At 42.9% G+C, this 22,567-nt stretch overlaps 1 pseudogene; it reads right to left on the bottom strand.

The window, feature by feature from the left end:
- Window positions 1–5,252: 5,252 nt before the first annotated feature.
- On the bottom strand, window positions 5,253–18,170 carry LOC144499228 (vasopressin V2 receptor-like; annotated as a pseudogene).
- Between the last annotated feature and the right edge of the window lie 4,397 nt (window positions 18,171–22,567).

Genomic DNA, 22,567 nt, shown 5'->3' with positions numbered 1-22,567 from the left:
TATGCCTCAGGGGTCAGTGCTGGGACCACAACTTTTCACAATATACATTAACGATTTGGGGGAAGGAACTGAAGGCACTGTTGCTAAGTTTGCAGATGATACAAAGATATGTAGAGGGACCGGTAATATTGAGGAAGCAGGGGGGTTGCAGAAGGACTTGGACAGGTTAGGAGAGTGGGCAAAGAAGTGGCAGATGGAATACAATGTGGAAAAATGTGAGGTTATGCACGTTGGAAGGAGGAATGGAGGCATAGACTATTTTCTAAATGAGAAAATGCTTAGGAAATCAGAAACACAAAGGAACTTGGGAATCCTTGTTCAAGATTTTCTTAAGGTTAACTTGCAGGTTCAGTCAGCAGTTAGTAAGTCAAATGCAATGTTAGCATTCATGTTGAGAGGGCTAGAATACAAGAGCAGGGATATACTTCTGAGGCTGTATAAGGCTCTGGTCAGACCCCATTTGGAGTATTGTGAGCAGTTTTAGGCCCCATATCTAAGGAATGATGTACTGGCCTTGGAAAAGGTCGAGAGGAGGTCCACAAGAATGATCCCTAGAATGAAGAGCTTGTCATATGACGAATGGTTGAGGACTCTGGCTCTGTACTCATTGGAGTTTAAGAGGATGGGGGGGATCTTATTGAAACTTACAGGATACTGCGAGGCCTGGATAGAGTGGACATGGAGAGGATGTTTCCACTAGTAGGAAAAACTAGAACCAGAGGGCACAACCTCAGGCTAAAGGGATGATCCTTTAAAACAGAGATGAGGAGGAATTTCTTCAGCCAGAGGGTGGTGAATCTGTGGAACTCTTTGCTGCAGAAAGCTGTGGAGGCCAGGTCATTGAGTGTCTTTAAGACAGAGATAGATAGATTCTTGATTAGTAAGGGGATCAGAGGTTATGGGGAAAAGGCAGGAGAATGGGGATGAGAAAAATACCAGCCATGATTGAATGGTAGAGCAGACTCAATGAGCCGAGTGGCCTAATTCTGCTCCTATGTCTTATGGAGATACTTGTGGAGTCTCCTCCTTCTGTTAGTTGATTAATTGCCCATCATTATACATGACAGGGTGTAGTATGACTGCAAAGTTTTGAACTGATCCATTAGTTGTGGCATTGCTTAGCTCTGTTTATCGCATGCTGTTGGGCATGCAAGTAGTCCTGTATTGTAGCTTCACAAAGGTTAGTACTTCATTTTTAGATCTGCCTGGTGCTGATTGCTGTCCTCTTCATTTGATCGTACTAGTGTGAGAGATGTACCGGGCCATGTGGTTACAAGATTGTGGTTGAATGCAATTCTGATACTGCTAGTGATTCAGCACCTCCTCCCTTGTTAGTCAGGAATCTATTCACCTCTACCTTGAAATTATCCGACTGCTCTCTGCCTCTACTACTCTCCCAGAGTTCCACTGATTCACGATCCTCTGAGAGAAAACATTTCTCCTTATCTCCGTCATAAATGGGAGACTCCTTGTAGTTATACTGTGGTCCCCAGTAGGAGGAAACATCCTTTTAGCATGAGGGAACAAGATCATCTCTCATTCTTCTAAAATCCAATGGATACAGGCCCAACCTGTCCAACCTTTTCTTATAAGATAACATCCCATGTATCAGTAGAGTGAACTTTCTCTGAACTGCTTCCAATGCAGTTATGTCCTTCCTTAAATAACCCTAGCCTCCCCTCTTTGGTGTCACAGCTTCAATGAGACAGGCAAGAACCACCAACTGTGTGGCAGCTCAGACTTGGATCATGCTGGTTGCCATGCCAGCCTAGCTTGGTGTTATGCAAATTCAGACTGCTGCCATTATGGCTGCAGATGCCAGCGGTCAAAGTGGCTTGTAGGTTCACACTGCAGTCCAGAAATGCAAGTTTTAGCAATTTACATCAATTTTGCTGAGGCACCGTTCTGGTGCATTAACCTAATGTCCTTTCTCAAGAGGACACTGTCTGTCACTCAGCCAGACCAGACTGCTGCCACCACCATGCTGCGATGGTGCAGGTTGAAACCAGATCCTTGGCTCTGAGTTGCTCAAGGATTTTTTTAAGGCCAGTGACAACTTTTAGTCGGGCAAACTAATAGTCTTCCACTAGCCGTACTGTAGCCACTGGAGTAGCGCTACATAAAAACATTAGGCAAGGAAGTGGCACCAGGGAGGGGCACAAAGGGTACAAGGGTGTTGTAGTTCATTTCTGTCTGGATTTTTGGAAGTGTTGTTAGAGTTATTGATGGAACATTTGGAGAAATGGTTTCTTTCAGAATTTTGGTTGTGATGTCCAGAGCAGAGGAATGGAAAGGGAGGAAATTGTTGAGTAACAGAAATAATTTTAGAGCAAATGGAGACTAATTGACTGTTTAAGAACAGCCTGTCCAGAGCGGCTGGTTCACAGACACCTCCTCCTGCTGAGGGCCTGGACAAGGCTCTCATGAGAGCCAGATTATGCATGGTAACAACCCACCACAAACCTGGAAACCTATTCCAGTGGTGTTTTCCACCCAGGCAGCAGAATCATTGTTTTAGAACAATGTTATAGAGTTAGAGTTTTACAGCACAGAGAGCACTTATCGATTCTAATCCAATTTTCCAGCACTTGGTCCCTAGCCTTGTATGCAATGGCATTTCAAGTGCTCATCTAAATGTTGTGAGGGTTCATAGAAACCCTACAGTACAGAAAGAGGCCATTTGGCCCATCGAGTCTGCACCGACCACAATCCCACCCAGGCCCTACCCCCATATCGCTACATATTTTACCCACTAATCCCTCTAACCTACACATCTCAGGACACTAAGGGGCAATTTAGCATGACCAATCAAACCTAACCCACACATCTTTGGACTGTGGGAGGAAACCGGAGCACCTGGAGGAAACCCACGCAGACACGAGGAGAATGTGCAAACTCCACACAGAAAGTTCTTGCCTCTGCCACCCTTTCAGGCAGGGAATTCCAGATTCCCAGCACCCTCTGGGTGTAAATGGTTTTTCCTTAAATCTCCTGCCCTTAAATCTATGCCGCCTGGCTATTGACTCTCTGCTAAGGGGAAACATTTCTTCCTATCTGTTCCCTCATAATTTTGTACACCTTGATCAGGTCATCCCTCAGAAGGATTAGAAGGTTTACTCCACAATGTTCACTGCAGCAACATGGATCTTGTCGTACAAGTGCTCTCCATATGTTTGACCCTTTGGTCCATTGAGTCGACATCGACTGAGGCCCCCTCCATCCCCATAACCCTATGTATTTACCATGGCTAATCCACCTATCCTATACATCTTGGGACACTAAGGGGCAATTTAGCATGGCCAATCCACTTAACCTGCACATCTTTGGACTGTGGGAGGAATCTGGAACATCTGAAGAAAACCCACGGGGAGAACATGCAAACTCCACACAACACAGACAAGTCACCCAAGGCTGGAATTGAACCTGGGTCCCTGGTGCTGTGAGACAGCAGTGCTAACCACTGTGCCACTGAGCCACCCTATAATGGTTCCCTGCAGCTCTGTAAATCCCACTGCCTTGGTCAAGTTACTTGTCTGCTTTTGTCTGATTTGCCCCTTTCCTCGTGTACAGGGCTTTTGTTACCTCCTTGTTGCACCGATACTCAGCAAACTGAGATTCATTAGTGTAGCAATTGGGTAATAGTGATTTTCCAGTCACTGGCAGTGCCATCTTTCCCCTGCTTTTTGGCTGCTGAACCACTTAGAGGAGGTGGCACGGTTCTTGGTGAATCACACCTACGCCATACTGTTTCTGGTTGAGGTGAAAGTTGGACAAGTTCTCTCTCAATCTCTGTGGAAATGGCCTTGTGTTGAGAACCTTTCTCCTCCTCCTCCCTTATTGCCTAGCTTCCCCTCTCTTCAGCCTGTGCTCCATGTCCCGAGTGTATTGTAGCCTTAGAGGGACTGCAATAGTCCCGATGATGTGTGTTAATAACCTTTCTGCTGGCAAGCTTTCAAATTCCACTGAACTCCTTGGCTCCACACACCCTGACTCTAACAACTTTTCAGAACTCCTCACACAACCAATGTACCCTAATTCCATTAACACTGCAGGAGCAAAAAAAAAACATCAACCACACCTTGTACTGAAAATCCCATCCTGGCGCCCTTTGAGTGAGTTAGTGGGTCTGGGGTGGGATGAGATGATCCCTCATGCAGCTGGATACATGTTCAGCTGTGAGTATTTAAGCGAGAGGTATTAACAGCACTTGCAAGGCCCCAAATGGCAGGCCAGATGTCAAATCAGTATTAGATGCTGAGTGATGTCATAGAAATTAGAAGCAGGAGTAGGCCCTTCGAGTTTGACCCAGCATTCATTTTGATAATGGCTGGTCACTGAATTCAATATCCTGCTATCCCAGGAATCAGCCTGGTAAACCTTCACTGTACTCTCTCTATAGCAAGGACATCCTTCCTCAGATAAGGACACCAAAACTACACAGAATACTCAAGGTGTGACCTCACCAAAGCATCCCTATACTTAAATCATCTTGCTATGAAGGCCAACATACCATTTGTCTTCTTTACTGCCTGCTATACCTGCACGATTAGTTTCATCAACTGATACATGAGGACACCAAGGTCTCGCTGAATATCCACCTCTCTCAATTTACACTCATTCAAGTAATAATCCGTCTACCTATTATTGCTACCAAAGTGGATAACCTCACATTTATCCACATTATACTGAATCTGCCATGCAGGCGCCCACGGACTCAGCCTGTCCAAATCATGCTGAAGCAACTCTGCATCCTCCTCACAGCTCATCCTCCCACCCAACTTTGCATCATCTGCAAATTTGGAGATAATACATGATCTGCCCTTACCACATGCTCCCGTCACACGCACAGCACACCTACATCCTAACAAACATGGCACACCACATGGGCGGTGCTGGAGTGGCTAGAAGCATATTGATCACTATTTTGAGGATTCTGGGTTTCCACAGCTCAGGCACAAGTGGGGCTACGGAGCTGACATTTGAAGCTTGCCTATCTCATTAAGGATTCTTCAGCCTGATGGCTAAGAAGTCAAACACTGTTGCTTGCCTTGTTCGGGCAGTTCCAGGATCCCAACTAGAAGGTGCCATGCTGCTTTGGCTCTCTGCACAAATTCCAGTGCAACAATAAACATACAGTACATAGACAAACTGAACTATGACCACCACTCACCCATTGCCAACCACACAATCCAGGCCAAGGTCTCTGGTTTTTCCCATGGGCACAGGTTTTCAGAAAGGGACGCTGTATAAACCTAGCGATAGAAGGCCATGTACATCCATGGGTTTGTGCAACTGTTGAGGCTTGCAAGGAGCATTATGATGGTGAATGATGACCCTTGAAACCGAGAAAGAAAAGTTACAATATAAATATATTGCATTATACTAACAATATGTAAATTCATAGATGCAGATAGATATTTGTATTCACATTTTTATTTTAATCTTAAATAATTACTTTTGAATAATACTTTGATGAGTTCATATTCACTTTGGTTGTGAAGCTTTATTATAGGGTGGCACAGTGGTTAGCACTGCTGTCTCACAGTGCAAGGGACTCGGGTTCAATTCCGGCCTTGGGTGACTGTGGAGTTTACACATTCTCCCATGCCGGCCTGTGTTTCCTCTGGGTGATCTGGTTTCCTCCCACATTCCAGAGATGTGCAGGTTCGGTGGATTGGCCATGCTAAATTGTCTCTTACTATCAGAGGGATTAGCAGGGTAAATATGTGGGGTTACGGGAAGAGGGTCTGGGTGGGATTGTTGCTGGTGCAGGCTCGATGGGCTGAATGGCCTTCATCTGCACTGTATAGATTCTATGATTACATTTGGATCACATTTGGATGCGGTATTGATGTGGAGATTGCCTTGGCATAATTTGTAGGAGCAAAGCACGTTCAAGCAAATTGTTTACCTTCTATTCAAAGTACATTTGCGTTTAGAAAGTGGAAAGTGAATGTGTTAAATACTTTAGGTTGGGTAAAGGTTTGACTTTACTTGGAGTCATAGCTTTCTACATATTTTTCAGTTTAGTGATTCTTGGGTTGTGGGTCTCTGATATTTATTGCCCATCGTAAGCTACCCTGAAAAGTTGGTGAAGAAGATTTTGATCCAGTAACAATAAGCGGATGGCAATATATGCACATGTTTACTTGGTGGGCCACTCGGAGATGATGGTGCTCCCATGCTGCAGCTGCCCTTGTTCTTCTGGGTTTTGGAGGTTGTGGTTTGAGAGTTCCTGTTTAAGAAGTCTCTCAATTGGCGTTTTAAATATCTGATCAGGTGATGGTGGGGGAGAAAGATCACGAACTCTCACATTTGGTCTTGTCTCAGCTCAACTAAACGAAAATCCCAAGCTGATTTTTTTTTGAAAAAAGCACAACCCAGGGAACTGATGGATATAATGTGAATTAATTTGGATAAGGCGAACTTGTCCTCAGGAGAAATGAAGCATTTTTGTCTGATATTTAGCCGAGAATTGCTTTGTGGGTTTTGCAATGAAACGGTTTCACTTTCAGAAATGCTGTTTGATTTGGTACAATTGTTATGGGTGTTGGAGAATGAGGCCAGGCCATCTAATTGGAATAAATTCCACATTAATGTATTTCTATGTGTTTGGCAACTTGCATTTTGATTCAGGCAGACAGTTAGTTAAATGTGATGGTTCATGGTCACTTTTTTGAATGTATTGATCAACCTGTCCTTTTCAAATCAGTGAGTCCAACTGAAGTCTTCCGACATTATATTAGATGAAGAGTTTGTGGACTGAGGAAAGGGGTAGAACTCATTGCAGAAAAGGGGAAGCATTTTTTAATTTGTTACATTATCTACGGTCTTTTCACTGATCTCAGCACGTGCATAATGTTATATTGGCTTCTTCAAGCCAGTTCTACAACCTTTTGGAATATTCACCACTATTTGCTCAGAAAATGTGTTAATATGTTAGGGGACTGGTGCCTATTGAAGTAAAGAGCATTTAATATTGCTGGCAAGAGACACGTTGCTGAATCTTTTTATCTTGCACTGATCAGGACAAACACCATGCCAAATTTCAAGCAAACACAATAACTATAGGAGATTGGTTGGCAGGCAGAATCTGATTAGCTGAGATATTGCCAGGGAGAAAGCAATGGGGGAAATATAGGGGAGGCGATGGCTTATTGTTATCATCGCTAGACTATTAATGCAGAAACTCGGCTAAAGTTCTGGGGACCCAGGTTTGAATCCCACCACAGCAGCTGGTGGAATTTGAATTCAATAAAAAATATCTGGAATTACGAATCTACTGATAACATGAAACTATTGTCAATTGTTGGAAAAACCCATCAGGTTCATCAATGTCATTAAGGGAAGGAAATCTGCTGTCTTTGCCTGGTCCACATGTGACTTCAGAGCAGCAATATGGTTTGACTCTCAACTGCTCTCCAAGGACTACTAGTGCTGGTCAATAATTGCCGGCCAACCAGTGACACCCATGCCCCATGAATGAATTAAAAAAAAGACCTCCCAGGTAATTCACAAAAAGCACAAGGCTTGAACATGTTCTCTTTGCTTGCAGGTCCCTGCATATGAATTGTTACTTCTAGCAAGTGTAAACAAGCCACATTACGAATTTGACTGATTATCTTAAATTGGCTGTTAATGTAGTTATTAGCACACCCAGGATTGTTCAGCAAGTGCTTCCCAATTGCATAATCACATTTAAAAGGAAATGTCTTGTATTGGGTTTTGCAAATGCGGGATGGTTGGGTACGGTCCGTACTCTGCTGAAGGAGCATGTTATATTAAAGGGTCTTTAAAAATCTAATATATTTTAACCATCTGTTGCAATGTTATTACTGTTAATTACTGAGCAGCATCCTCAATGGGTGACAAACCAATAATCATAAAACTGTTGAAACAAGTATCTTGAGGTAACTGACATCCATGATTGAAAGCTGTGTCTGGCTGAAGACGTGGATTGGTTCTGTAAGAGGGGTAGGTTGATTATTGCCTCTCGTTGAGTTTTACAGTGAAAGTTTATATTTGGCTCCTTGGAATAATCGATTGAGTCAGAGAATTAAAATCAACAGAAGGAGACAGTTGGATCACACTCTGTGATGGATGACTTGGTATGTTGAGGCGTGAGTGATCATGTCTGAAATAACAATGTCATTGAAATGCTGGTCTTTGCCCTATTGATATTTCAAGGAGACTGGTACTGGTTGTAAATCCTTAAATGTTCTATTTTTAAAGAATATGTGTCATCTACTTGTGAAGAGTTAAATGCACATGCGTGTTTGCTATATAATCAGTGTCTATGCTGGGTGGCATGTCAGTTCACTGACCTACCAAAAAACAAGGAGGTCACTTGGTGACGTGAATAGAGAACAGTGACGAGTATTCTCTGTTCAACATGAGGATCCTGCTATGTTTACTTGGATAGTGGGGAGATAAAGGCACAGTGGAGTTGTGATATCCACTGGTAAGAGTATCATTGACTTTGAACCTAAATTGTGGAGTGATAGTGGTGATGGTCATTGGATTAGTAATCCAGAGGCACAGGAGATTGCTCTGGGGACATGGGTTCAAATCCTACCAGGGCAATTGATTAAATTTAAATTCAATTAATAAATCTGGAATGTAAAACTAGTCTCAGCAATGTTGACCATGAAACTATCATCGATTATCATAAAAACACATTTGGTTGATGAACATCCTTTAGGGAAGGAAATCTATTGCCCTTACCTGGTCTGGCGTATACGTGACTCCAGACCCACAGCAATGTGGTTGACTCTTTAATGCCCTCTGAAATGGCCCAGCAAGCCACTCAGATCAAGGGCCAATTGGGGATGGGCAACAAATGCTGGTTTTTGCCAGTGACACCTATATCCCATGAAATAATAAATAAAAAGTAGAGAACCCAAGTTACTGTCAGAAATTTACTTGTATCACCGCAATAAGGAATAATATAAACCATTTAATATTTTCTCCCAGGGGAAAGAATAGACAAGGTAAACAAAGGTGTAAAGATTTCTGTTGCTATTTGTTCTTTCTGGAACAATGAACTTGGGTTCATTTTGTTCCCATCTTATCTTCCTGATACTCCCAAGCACATTATAGCCAATGAAATAATTTTGAAGGGTGGCCACTGTTGTGATATAGGGAGTCTCCAGTTGTTATTTTGAGCACAGCAAGATTCCACAAGTAATGTGATAACCTGTTCTAGTGACATTGATTGAGCGATAAATTGTAGGTCAGGAAACTGGGGTGAATTCCCTAACTCTTTGAAAACCACCTAGAAAGGAGAAATCTCTTCCCATTTAGGCTAAATAAAGCTATGGAATGTGTGGAGGGTGTTTAAAACCTGAATTGGCATGTCAGATGAACTTAACTGTATTCAAGCCCAGAGGCGAGAGGAATACTGCCTGCAAAATGTCACAGATGAACAAGAATAGCACTCCACTTAAGATGAGGAGGAAATTGCAAAGTGGCAATTTTTAAAGTCAGTTATGCATCAGGTCAACCAACAACTAATGCTTCAGAACAATTTCAGGCAAAGTTTGAGTCATAGCTACATTTGAATTTAATTGTTTGGCTGAGGTAGAAGTCACCATTTTATCATCATGTGTAATGAGCCTGGATCATATGCTGACTAACTTAGATTCTAGATTTTGCAAAGGAATTATTGAAAGCTTATCACCTTTCCAATTTGAAAATAAGTTGTCGTCCTCTCTTTACTGTGGTTTGGGATTTGAATTTAAGAGACCATTTTGATTTTTGTTGTGTAATCAGAGAAAATAATCTCATCACTGGCTGGCCCCTTAAAAAGGAAGTTGATGAATCATGGTGACGATTACAAAATCCGGGCGATCCACTATTTTCAAGGCTTCCCACATATTAGAGGTCATTTTCAGTGCTCGTGGTGTTCATTTTTTGATGGCACTATTTTGGGACTGGGGAGACATTCAGTGCTTTCATTTGTATGACAAAATCACATGAAAACAGGTTTCTCTAAATATCAGTCATGTATATCTGAGGGTAAAGTACTGAAATAATTAGCCATAGACAGCAGCCGAGCTGAAGGTTTGGTTAGGAAGGTGTTGGAAGCAACCAAGTCTTGGGCTGCAATGTAGAGGGAGGTTTAGAATGGGGTAGGAAACTTTGCACAAATGCCTTCTCCAATGTACTTGTGTGTTCCATTGTGGAGCAGGGAGATCCAAGTTGCACTGGTGCCCACTATTTTCTTCCATGGCCTTGAATCTTTGTATCAATAATCTTCTCCAGCAATACCAACCACTTCCTCCTCTTGCTTCTGTTATTTCAGCCTCAAGTGCATCAGCCTTTTTGTGTGCGAACTGGTTGGTTAAGGCCAAGCCACCAGTGACACGGGAAGAACATGCAAATTCCCCACACAGTCACTCAAGGCTGGAATTAAACCCTGATTCCTGGCACTGTAAGGCAGCACCACAGTATTTGACTGGGTGTAGTAGAAAAGGGCCCCAGCAAAACTAGAGTCAATGGTAATCAGGAGAAAGATTCTCCACAGGCTGGACTCGTACCTGGCACAAAGAAAGGTGCGCTTGGTTGTCTGAGATCCATTGTCTCAGTTTCAGAATATTACTACAGAAGGACCTCAGGGCAGTATCCTAGGCCCAACTATCTTTAATTGCTTCATCAATGGCCTTTCCTCCATCATAAGTTCACTGATGTTTGCACAATGCTCAGCACCATTCATGACCACTCAGGCACTGAAGCAATCCATGTCCGTATGCAGTAAGACCTGGACTACATTCTGACTTGGGTTGTCAAATGGCAAATAATATTTGTACCACACAAGTGCCAGGTAATGACCACCTCCAAAAAGAGAATCTAATCGTCTCCTCTTGGTATTCAATGGCATAATCATCGCTGAATCCCCCCATTATAAACATATAAAGATAGTTTTATCTGTATTTGTGAGTATTAGAAGTAAGGTATAGCTTTAAGTAAGTTTAAGTTTAATTTTGTGTTTCTATGTAAAAAAGGGTTAAAACTTAGTTAGCTTAATGTTAAACACAGGTGCCTGCATGTCTGTTTTGGTTTCATTTCAAATTGCACTTGTAATTAAAGACTTTTTGACATGAAAGCAAATGGGATTTAAAGGAAAACTGGGCTGTTGCTTAGGAACCAGGAGCCCACACTGAAATACATGGCACTTGTCGTTCAGTTGCAACCAAGTGCTTGAGAAGCAAACAGCTCACACTGAAACTGCCAGCAAAGATAGAGAACAATGGAGTAAGGGGAAGGTAGCAAGTCCCAGAAGCTGAAGAACAAATAATTCTAGAAACCAGGGGATGAAAAGAGGAGTCCCACGAAGTCTGAAGTCAAAGGAACAAAGAACTGGAATCACAGCAAGGTACAGTTCACTGAAGTTAAAGGAAGGAGCAGAGAGAGACTCCCACTTAAAGACAGAGCTGAAAGGTGCAGATCTGGAGAAGCTGGTTAGCAAGTAGCCATGCATTTAAGGTAATATTAAGGTTGGTGAAATTGTAATACAGCCTCTGAAGCGGCAGTGTTCTGTTGGCTTGGTTGGATACCTGACAGAATGAGAGAGAGCTTGAATACACGTGATAATCCAAGGCAGAGGAACACTGAGGAGATATTGAAATCCTGGAAGTTGTTCCTTGTGAAGACATCTGAGAGCGAGTGTTGTTTGAGAGAAGATTGTAAGGTGTGTGGTTTTTTTTCGTGAGTGGAGTTTGAAAACACTTGGATAGAAGTCAAAATCCATTCAGATCAGTTAGCTCAGTGTGATTAGCATCTCGAGGATTTGATGAGAAATCCAAAGAAATTGCTTCAGGTGGCATCTTTAATTTGATTTCAGAGTGTGGTGTGTCTGATCACGGTTTGCTTTTTGATTGACATAGACTGTGTACTTACTGAGAACATTAGAGTATAACATATATTTTGTAACTTGTGTTATTCTTGAAAATCTGTGAAGATGTAGGTGGTATTAAGGAGTATTGTATTTCAGTCAATCTTCTCATGTTTTATTCTTTTGTTAAAAGTTAATTGTCCCTCTTGAGACTCTGTTCATCTATGTTGCTGAACAAAAAAATAAAAGTTAGTCTATTGAGCCGGGGTTCCATTCTGGGACCTGAATGTCCCATAGTAATATCCACTGGGATTATAACACCCTTGGGGGATGTCATAGTGGACTAGCCATATAAATACTGTAGCTACAAGAGCAGGCCGGAGGCTAGAAATTCTGTAGAAAGTAACAGAAAGCTTACCCACCATGTACAAGGCACTAGTCAGAGTATGATGGAATACTTTTCACTTGCCTGGATGAGTGCAGTTCCAACAACACTCTCTCTAGGTCAAAGCAACTCATTTGATTGACACCCCAGTCATTACCAAAAATGTTCATTCCCTGCATCACTGATGCACAATGCAGCAATGTGCATCATCCACAAGCTTACGGGGTAGGAGGAGGCCCATAATGTCTGCACAGGTTCTCTGACCAATTCACCTGGTGCCAGTCTCCTGCCTTCTCCCAGAAACCCTTGTATTTTATTTTGAATAACAGTCCAATTCCCTTCTGAATGCCTTGATTTGAACCTCCATCACACTCTGGGGCAATGCATTCCAGACCACTTGCTATGTGAAAAAGTTTTTACTCCGATGGCTTCTGCTGTTTTTGCCAATTACTTTAAATCTGTGCCCCCTAATTCTCAATCCTTTCACAGTGAGTCCCCTCATTATGCCTCTATCAAATTTCTTCACAACCTTCTCTTCACCAAGGAAAACTGTTCCAACTTAAGTTCCTCATTCCTTGAACCATTACAGCAAGCAGCACTGCAACAATTCACCAAAGTTCCTTCAACAACACTTTCAAGTATTCTGACCTCTACTGCTCAAAGGACAATGGCAGTAGACACAAGAGGACACCACCACCTGTACATTCCCCTCCAAGCCACTCACCATCCTGACATAGAAATATATTGCTGTTCATTTGCTGTCACTGGGTCAAAATCCTGGAACTCCTTAACACTACTGTGGGCGTACCTGTACTACATTGACTGCAGTGGTTCAAGTTGGGGGCCACACGGTGGTTAGCACTGTTACCTCAGAACCAGGGACCCAAGTTCAATTCCCACCTTGGGTGACTATCTGTACGGAGTTTGCATGTTCTCCCTGTATCTGCCTGGGTTTCCTCTGGGTGCTCTGATTTCCTCCCATAGTCCAAAGATGTGCATTGACCATGCTAAATTGCCCCTTAGTGTCAAACAATTTGTCGGTTCGGTGGGTGGGTGGAGTAAATGTGTGGGGTTACAGAGATAGGGTGGGGTTGCGCCTGGGTAAACGTTCCGGAGAGGTGGCACAGACTCGATGGGCTGAATTGCTTCCATCTGCACTGTAGGGATTCTATGGTGGCTGAACTCCATCTTCTCAAGGGCAACTGAAGATTAGGCAATAAATGAGAAAATGCTGGAAAATCTCAGCAGGCCTGACAGCACAAAGGGTCATCTGGACTCAAAACATCAGCTCTTTTCTCTCCTTACAGATGCTTTCAGACCTGCTGAGATTTTCCAGCATTTTCTCTTTTGGTTTCAGATTCCAGCATCTGCAGTAATTTGCTTTTATTAGGCAATAAATGTTGGCCTACACCCAAACATTTACACCAATTTCTGCGAAGAATGAAGAAAACCGCTAGCCAACTCTCTCCAACCTTCTGCTGAGCAGTCTATCTGGCTTTCTCTCAGTAGTTTGATTGGGGCATTTGTGCAAAGAAAACATAATCTTTTGGCATCTGTGCTTTGCAGTACTGTGCCTGTTGACAGTTAACTGACCCCCAGTTTTGCATCAATTTAAAATCTATTTGGATGCAGATCTGTGCATTCCACAGCCAAGCCCTAAATAATTATCATTTTCTGTGAGCGAATTTTCCTGAGTGCCTAAGGAATGCTATCAGAGGCAGTTGTGCTAAATTTGTAATTTTGATGATATTCTCAACCCACTCATTGGCTGATTTTTCTATTTTAGCTAGTGTGCACCACCTCCAACTAGAATGGGTTAGTCATGAACATTATTTTGTAGGAATTACATGATTACAAATTTTGTGCATGCGGTTGTTCCATGTTTGCTGAAACTGTTCGAGTCATGAGCAGGATAGTGCCTGGATATAATGAGTTCTTTGATAGGAATTGTAGAAACCTGAAGGAAAAGAGTTGGAACTCCATTTCCTTTTAGCATTTTATCTCAGCAGATTTCTTTCCTGTGTGTTTTATTTTGCAATTCTAATTAACAGCTACAACTTTTGAAATAACCTTGCTCCTAACACCAGTTACATTTAGAATGTGAAATTCACCCAAGGGGAATGACTTGAAGTGGTTATGGCAGACACCCACTTGTGTGTTAAGAATAAGTTGCAACTAGCTTGTGAAGACTGGATTTGGAAGAATTGGTTTACAAATGCATATATGCAGGTTCTGGTGTGATCACTTTCCCAAGGTTATGGACAGCATCTGTACGTGAAAGATTTGCATTTCTACAGTTCCAAGTGGATCCAATGAGGATTCCAACAGTAATCAGATTTTGTACTTGTCATCTAACTTCAATATTTGTTGACAAAAGCTGATTTTTTTTCCTATTGTTGTATATGTGGAAAAATGTATTTTGGAATGTGAGAACTATTGATCTTGAGTATAGCTGACCAGTATACTGGAAGCTATAACAAGCTTGGAATGTGTTATTATTGCAGGAGGTTCCCCCAGATAAAGAAGCTGGAAGACCATTGATTCAAAGAGATCTTTCCCATGTAATTATGTAACCTACATTGCTTTTATTCATCCTAATTATTAATATTTTCATAACCATTGCAAGAAAGAAGAGACTTGAGAATTTGAAGCCAGCTAATTTTTAAAATATAATTCCTCTCGGTGTAAAGGTTCCACATAACTGCACTTGGAATGCTCATAGTCCACTAGAAACTAGAAGGGGGATAAAAGCAAGCAATTTGTGATCATCTAATACCATTTGAATTTTTCTCCTCCAACACGGGATTTTTTTAAGAACCCCTATCATCCTATTCAAAGAAGGATGGGGGAGTTCTTCTGGTGGCTCGACCAATGTTTATCTCTTGACTGACCCCCAACAAAGACAAATTATTTGGTTATTTCCTTCATTGTGTGACCTTGCTATGCTCAAATTGACTCCCACATAAGCCTACAAACACCAGTAATTCACTAATTCAATTGACTAAATCAAGTCATTAATTGCCTGTGATGCACTTCAGCATGTCTTGAAAACATGAAAGAAAAACTTCCTCCCACCTTCCCAATTTGTGAAAACTACCTCATCAACTCAGCTTTCCCTTCCATTTCCCCCAGCCTTACATCTCTCCCTCCCCCAGAATAAGCTCAATTCTAAACATGGGTCCAGAGACTCCTGATGTTAAATGAGGGGGGGTTCATAAATCCAACTTCCTGCAGATGTTATCCCAGGAAGCCGAATGACTCAGCATTTCAGGAGAGTTTTGCGTAAAGTTCAGAAGTATTTTGTTACTGTGGATGTTGGCACCCAGACATATTTGCATCAGGAAAGGAAGATATTGGCTTGGCAAAGATCTACTTTTAGCAAGTGCTTGATAACATCTGATTTACATATTTAGAATTGGATTAAGCAGTATTTATATTGATGTCCAAGATTTACAGATCGCTCTCATAAACAGCTGTATACGTGCATTTTTCCCAGTTTTCTTTTGGTTGACTTGTTTATTTTGTGAGCCATTTAACCTCTCATGTATTTCTCTTAATCATAAATCATCTTTTTCTATTCGGCATTAGTTGAGGTACTTTGTGCCAAATTTGAAACGTCAACGAACAACACATCTGATAATTGATCGGAAAATGCATTTGTGCTGGTTTACAATATTGGTCAGATGTGAAGGATATTTTGTGCAAAATATGCAGCTGAAACAATTTATAGGGTTTATAAATGGCTGTTGAGCTGTTTGACTCTAAATCCTGAGCTGGAACATATTGTGCAAGGAATTCCTTTTCCAGAATTGGACGCAATGACCAAGAACCATTCAACTCCCATCCGACAATCAAACTTCAGCAGCCAAAAATATAGACCTTGTGAGGGTAGAGTGGACATGATCAGCCACCTTGAGTGGAACAGCTGGGCCAATGGCTGAACAGGCTGTATTATTTTATTACATGGATCCCTTTGGCAATGCATCACAAAAGTTTTTCTTAGCTCATGGGATGTGGACATTGCTGGCTGGGCCAGTATTTATTACCCATCCCTAATTGCCCTTGAACTGAGTGCACTTGAGATGCCATTTTCGAGTCAATCACATTTTGTAGACCATAATGCCACAAATGCCTCTACTTTCTCTGAAGACTAAGGAAATTTGGCATGTCAGCTACGACTCTCACCAACTTTTACAGATGCATCATTGAAAGCATTCTTTCTGGTCATATCACAGCTTGGTGTGGCTCCTGCTCTGCCCAAGACCGCAAGGAACTACAAAAGATCGTGAATGTAGCCCAATCCATCATGCAAACCAGACTCCCATCCATTGACTCTGTCTACACTTCCCGCTGCCTCGGCAAAGCAGCCAGCATAATTAAGGACCCCACGCACCCCGGACATTCTCTCTTCCACCTTCTTCCTTCGGGAAAAAGATACAAAAGTCTGAGGTCACGTACCAACCGACTCAAGAACAGCTTCTTCCCTGCTGCTGTCAGACTTTTGAATGGACTTATCTTGCATTAAGTTGATCTTTCTCTACACCCTAGCTATGACTGTAACACTACATTCTGCACTCTCTCATTTCCTTCTCTATGAATGGTATGTTTTGTCTGTATAGCGCGCAAGAAACAATACTTTTCACTGTAAATACATGTGACAATAATAAATCAAATCAGAAAAAGACCCAAGTAAGGATGGCAGATTTCTGATATGAACAGTGATGAGCCGAAGAAACTCTACAGTGCAGTCGGAGGCCATTTGGCCCATCAAATCTGCACAGACTTTCAAAGAGCCCATAACCCCATGCATTTACCGTAATTAATCCACCTAACCTGCACACCTCTGGACTGGACCACCTGGAGGAAACACACACAGGCAGGGGGAGAACATGGAAATGCCACACAATCACCCAAGATGGGAATTGAACCTGGCTATGACTGTAACACTGCACTGTGAGGCAGCAGTGCTAACCACTGTTCCACCGTTCCTGAAAGGACATTCATGAACCAGATGGGTCTTTATGACAAAATTGACAATGGTTTTGTGGTCATCATTAGACTTTTAATTCCTGATTTTAACTGAATTTAAATATCATCAGAATGGCTCTAGGCTCAATTGTGGCTGTGTTTAGTCAGCAAATCTTTGGTCTGGAAGTAGGAGAGAAAATACCCAATAGGATTTATCTCTTCTGGCTGCTATACAGGGAGCATGTACAATATGCAGGGCAAGGGGGTCACAATTGGACTTGCATTGATGCCCTCTATGGCCAAATAACTAGCAATGAACATGGACTGGAGTTCTGTATGATTGACCTTTCAGCTACTCAAAAGGACTCTGAACTACCAAAAGGGGGAGGTGGGCTAGAACGTGCCTTCAGTAGGTCCTCCAGTTGGGTCCCACACAGACCAGAGCTGCACAATGAAGAATGGTGCCCAATGCAAAATATACACCAACACCAGAAAAATAGTCATCTTCAGTATTTTCAGTAAGGTGCTGGGTATCCCCCTGGCACTCCCCCTTGCCCCCATCATGTTCGCCCTTGTCAATGCAATTCTTTCTTGTTTTTTTGCTCAGTTCAGTAAATGGTTCTACAAATTTTGACCTGGCCAGAACAGCTGTTGGGATCACAAAGATGACCAAGGCTGTCCAGGTGATTTAGGATTTTCTGCCCCACAGTTTGATGAAGGTCGCCCGGCTTTGCAAACTGTGTTGGGGGTCATGAATCTGTCGGTCAGCTCCCACACGACCTGGGGCAGCACCTGGAAGAAAGCAACCACCAGATCTGCAGTGCACAAGTGAGAGAGGAAGAGGCGGATGCGATTGCTCCTTTTGCGCCTTTGCCACAAAGTGCAGAGGAAGATGCAGTTGCCCAAAGTGGCCAGGACGAAGGCGAAGCTGAGCACGGTTATTTTGACCGGCGCTGGCTTGTTCCCAGTGGAAAGGGTCCCCATTGTCTTCACTCATCTCCCCTTGAGTGTGACTGATTGAATTCCGCTCTCGTATTGCCATTAGAATTTGTCCAAGCGGTTTAATCCCCAGTACCAATACACCGGCAAATGCTTCTTGGAAGAAATGATTCTTAAAACTTCTGTCCAACTTTTTACGGTTGTCTCCAGCACGCAACTGAACGGGTCATTTTTCAAAAAGTCACCTTATTCCGGGTGGCTGACGGTGCTGCTCAGGTTTCTGGTTCCTGGTTTATCATCCTCTGAGCTGATCATTCCCAATGGAAAGTAATTAAGTAACTTACCATTGACGTGGGCAGGTTGAAACACCCGCTTTGCTTTCAGTGCAATCTCGTCAGTTCCACTCTCAGCCCACACGATCAGAAATCTTCACTTTCAGATACTGGGTAGATTAAGCAGCCTGCAATGTTTAAAACAAAACTCCCAACGCAAATACCCCCGACACAGCACCAAGCATTGGCAATACGTGTGAGGCCAAGCACAACTGAAAGGAGCTGCTGATTGTGCGTTTATTCTGCATATGTATCTGCTTTCTAAATCAAAGATGTGATGCAAAGGCAATTAGATTGTGTGCGCTGTGCTATCCAGCAACTGGTTGTACAATGTAATACATGCGATGGTGCCGTTTAGTAGTTTTTTAAACTCGTGATTTTGAACAGGCATATTTTTAACTTTTAAAACATGGATCGGAAATGCTATACCAATATCCCAGCTACCCAAATTCACACAGGATTATTATTCAGATTATTGGACAGTATACTGTCTTTTAACTCGAGGTGAAGTCGGACAGCAGATGAATGCTGTCCTTTTTCTCCCCAGAGAAGCTCTCCAAGCCGTTGTGAGGATGCTCCCCTTACTGCTAAACCAGTTGGTCGTCTTGATAGGTTTAGCAATACATGTTGTTACATAATATATTTATTAGTGTCACAAGTAGGCTTACATGAACACTGCAATAAAGTTACTGCGAAAATCCCCTAGTCGCCACACACTGACGCCTATTCCGGTACACTGAGAGAATTTAGCATGGCCAATGCACCTAATCTGCACATCTTTGGAGTGTGGGAGGAAACCGGAGTACCCGGAGAAAACCCACGCAGACACGGGGAGAATGTGCAAACTCCACACAGACAGTGACCCGAGGCTGGAATTGAACCCAGGTCCCTGGCATTGTGAGACAACAGTGCCATTGTGCTACCGTAAGGCCCCAATGAAATACAAGACGCCTTTCATGCGACAGGCTCTTAAATGACAACTGCTCCGGCTCTTTACAATGACTGCTTGGGGAGATCTCAATAGCCCTGAGCACACTTGGACCCAGCCGGTGGATAGATGATTAAGTGTTGTAAACAGCGCTGAATTTGAGACTATCTCCGCGTCTTACATATTTGCAGACTCCCCCTCTCTCCCAGATATTGGAAACATATAGGCCACCAGCCCCAGGACATGAGCCGAGTGCCGCCAGATTAACGTATTTCTTACAATGGAATGCAAAATGTCGTTTTCCCTCGACATTGATGTTGTCTTCTTCCCCACCCAGCTCTATAGAAACTCAATTGCCACTGGGTTTTCTTACGAAGTCGAGAGTGGACCTTCAAATATCACATTGACTTGCAGATGTACCCCTTTAAAAAAAACATTACAAGCTGTTGAGAGGATTTAAAAGTTGTTTTGTTGAGAGGTTGCTGAGCGACAAGTGATGCTGGTGTTGAGTGATTTCAGCACCCTGGCCTTGGACAGCTCCACGCACTGGCGAGACTGGCTCCATTGGATAGATAGTGCAACTGAAATAAGAACAGAAAATGCTGCAATAAACCCTTGTTTTCCTCTCCACAGATGTTGCCTGAGTTTATCCAGCATTTTCTGTTTTTATTTCCAGCATCCGCAATATTTTGGTTATTTTCGTGCAACTGGCGTCTGATTTTTTTCCAAATCTAGAGCAACCACCGGCTTTGTAAAATGGCAGGCCGCCTTTCGATCCTTTGACCAGCATTTAGTCGCTGTCAACATTAACCACGTGGATTTTTGAAAACTGGAGATTAGATTTTTTTTGCCAGCAGCAGAGCCGAATGGGAGAGTCGGGGACTCGATATTGGGACCATTGCTTTTGTTACACACAACTGATCAAGTCATGGTTAGGGATTGCAATTTGTTTTAATTTGCGAAGGATACAGAGCATAACGGTTATGGCAAATTCAGACTTCAGCTGTTACAAACAGCTACATTAACGACCTTTATAAATAACTGGTTAGGCCTCAGCTGGAGAATTGTGTTCACTCCAGGTGTCCATGCTTTATATAGGGTGCCAATGGCCCCGAGGTTTAGCAGGATAGTGGAGGGACCAAGGCGTTTAGTCATGTGGAGAGATTGAAGACATTTGGGACTGTTTCCTTGGAACAGAGGATGTGAAGGGAAAGTTAGACAAAATTGAAGGAGTTTGTCAGAGCTAGTAAGGGGAAAAAACTTGCCTCTCTGGAAGTGGGTTGGTAACCAGAGCATAGATTTAAAATAACTGGCAAAGGAACTAGAGGGGGAATGAGGATACATTTCTCCCATCGAGCTATTGAGATCTGGAAGGTGTTATCTGCAAGGTTCAAGGGAAGCAGGCAGGAAACTATAGGCCCGTTAGCTTGAAGCCTATCATAGGGAAGGTGTTAGAATTGACCAAGACATAGCTGGGCAAGAAAAGAAATTTGGAAAGAGCATGGTTTTGTGATAGGGGAATCTTGTTTACTGAATTTATTGGCATTTTCTGAAGGAGTAACATGCACTGTGGATAAAGAGGAGCCTGTAGGCGTGTTGTACTTGGATTTCCTGAAGGCATTTAATAAGGTGCCACATCAAAGGTTATTGCAGAAACTAAAAACTCATGATGTAGGAGGTAACATATTGGCATGGATATAAGACTGGCTGGCACGCCACAGAATATATATAACCTGGTCTTTTTCTGATTGGTAGGATGTGATGAGTGGAGTGCTGGGGTGCTGGGGCCTCAAGGTTTTAGAATTTATGTCAATGATTTAAATGAGGAGATGGAGGTCTTGTGGTCCAGTGTCTCTGAGACACAAGCTCTAGGTTCGAGTCCCACTCCAGGACTTGATGGCCAAGGAAAGCTCTTTCACAATGTGGCGAAACAGGTTGAATATTAACCTGTAAATCCTTCCAATGCACCATTGACATGTGGTAAAAGTGAGAAAGACTCCTGGGTCGGCCATGCTTGATGTAGAGTGGTGCCTCTCAAGCTTAAGCCTTTGGTGACAGAAGAGTAACCTGTTTCAGGAGAAAATTCACTGTGGGAATAGATGAAAGTCTGCCTTGTGCACCACTAAGTGTGGGAAGTGAAACAACAACAAACAACTTAGATGAGGAGAGCGAAGGCATGTTGGCTAAATTTGCAGATGACACTTTCCCACCCATCTCTGTGTTGTGAAGCAGATACAAGGAGGTTGCAGTTGGATATGTGGGCGAGTGGGCAAAAATTTTGCAGATGGAGTGTAATGTGGGAAGATGTGAAGTTAAAAGAGAAAATGCTGGAAAATCTCAGCAGATCTGACAGCATCTATAGGGAGAGAAAAGAGCTGACGTTTCGAGACCAGATTACTCTTTGTCAAAGCCGAAAATGTGAAGTTGTTCACTTTGGCAGGAAGAATTTAAAAAAACAGAATAGCTGCAGAGGGATCTGGATGCTCTGGTGCAATAAAGTTAGTGTGCAGGTACAGCATGTAATTAAGAAGGCTAATGGAATGCTAGCCTTTATTATGAGAGGAACAATACAGTTATACATGCTTCAGTATACAGCACATTGAGACCGCATCTCAAATATTGAATGCAGTCTTGGTCCTTTTTTTAGGGAAGCATGTAAATGCATTAGAGGCAGTTTGGAGAATGTTTACTAGATTGATAGCTGGAATGAGTGGACCTTATGAGGGAAAAGTTGGACAGATTGGGCTTGTTTCCATTAGTGTTGGAAGGGTGAGGAGCAGCATGGTGGCACAGTGGTTAGCACTGCTGTCTCACAGCACCAGGGACCTGGGTTCAATTCCAGCCTTGGGCCACTGTCTGTGTGGAGTTTGCACATTCTCCCAGTGTCTGCTTGGATTTTCTCTGGGTGCTCCGGTTTCCTCCCACACTCCAAAGATGTGCGGGTTAGGTTGATTGGCCATGCTCAATTGACCCTAGTGTCAGGGGGACTAGCAGGGTAAATACGTGGGGTTACGGGAATAGGGCCTGGGTGGGATTGTGGTTGGTGCAGACTCGATGGGCTGAATGGCCTCCTTGTGCACTGTAGGGATTCTATGACTTGATTGAATTATTATCAGATCCTGAACAGCCTTGACAAGGTGGATGTGGAAAGGATGTTTCCTCTTGTGGGTGAGTCCAGAACC

This window comes from Mustelus asterias, chromosome 9 (genome assembly GCF_964213995.1).
Source record: "Mustelus asterias chromosome 9, sMusAst1.hap1.1, whole genome shotgun sequence".
Classification (NCBI taxonomy): domain Eukaryota; kingdom Metazoa; phylum Chordata; class Chondrichthyes; order Carcharhiniformes; family Triakidae; genus Mustelus; species Mustelus asterias.
The sequence above is the reverse complement of the archived record's forward strand: the minus strand, read 5'-3'. Positions and strand labels throughout refer to the sequence as shown.